Source organism: Belonocnema kinseyi, chromosome 3, assembly GCF_010883055.1.
Source record: "Belonocnema kinseyi isolate 2016_QV_RU_SX_M_011 chromosome 3, B_treatae_v1, whole genome shotgun sequence".
NCBI lineage: Eukaryota > Metazoa > Arthropoda > Insecta > Hymenoptera > Cynipidae > Belonocnema > Belonocnema kinseyi.
Window position 1 is genome coordinate 2,047,079 of NC_046659.1, and position 1,132 is coordinate 2,048,210.

A 1,132-nucleotide genomic window follows, 5' to 3' on the forward strand; every position below is an offset into this window, starting at 1 on the left:
TACAAGCACGAGCTGGAGATCAGGTGGGTGCCAGTTTTTCCTTTCTTCTCGACATCATGCGAAATGCGTTGTAAGGTCGGCCACTGATTTATTTCATAAAGTAAGATCTTTTACTTTTGTACTTTACATCATAAGCGCATGTAATGTGTAAATTTTAGTTAAGTCTGTAATTACGGTAAAGTATTTTTTAATTGCTTATCCAGTGTTTACAGTTTGAATTTGACGTTTAATTTCTCAAAACACCGAAGCCGAATGAAGATTTCAGCTGGCTTCTTTTCGCGCTTAATTTTTCCCGTCCATTCGTTCTCAACTACATAACTTTGATAATCATGTCTGCAATCTTCGTTTCATGCCTAATGTGATGTGAGATTTATATTCTCATCTTGTGTTCTCAAAAAAGTTTTGTTTTTATGTAAATAATTCTACATTATGAATATTTGTATTTCATTTATTTTTATTGTTCATTTATGAGTCAGTCGGGTTTAGGTTAATCTTTTCAATTTTAAGATCCCTTTCTTTACATTCTCATCCTAATGAGTTTTATGTAAAATTTCACTTTTGTTCGTTTTCATTAACTCGCTAAAGCCTAAAACGAAAGAACGAATTTCTAAACTAGCTATTGTTGATGAAAATTCAAGAAGTGAGCGCATTTTCAAAATTTTTGAAACCACATTTTTTTAAGTTAAAACATTCTATGTACGGTTATTCAGAGTACTCATAAAGTTAAACAATTTATCCTAATGACTTTCTTCTATAAAAAGAAAATGATCATAATTAGAGCATTTTTAAAATAAAAAATAACAAAACTATAATGAACATGTTAAGCCAAACAACGCATGAAATGAAAAAAGGATGATTATGAAAGCCCTGCGAGATTATCCGAACAGCTTTTTTAATTTGGTTAAAAAGTTAAAATTTCCAAATTTTATCGTACCAAAAATAGTGAAAAATTCAAAAATTACATTGTTTTGTCAAACTATTCAAGATATTACAAATTCTAATGATATAAATTCATTTAAATTACAAATGTTTCGGCGCAGCTCAGAATATAATTTAAAGAAAAATACTAAACAAATATTAAAATAATCATGATAAAAACAATTTGTGCTTTATTTTGGAATATCTGAATAAG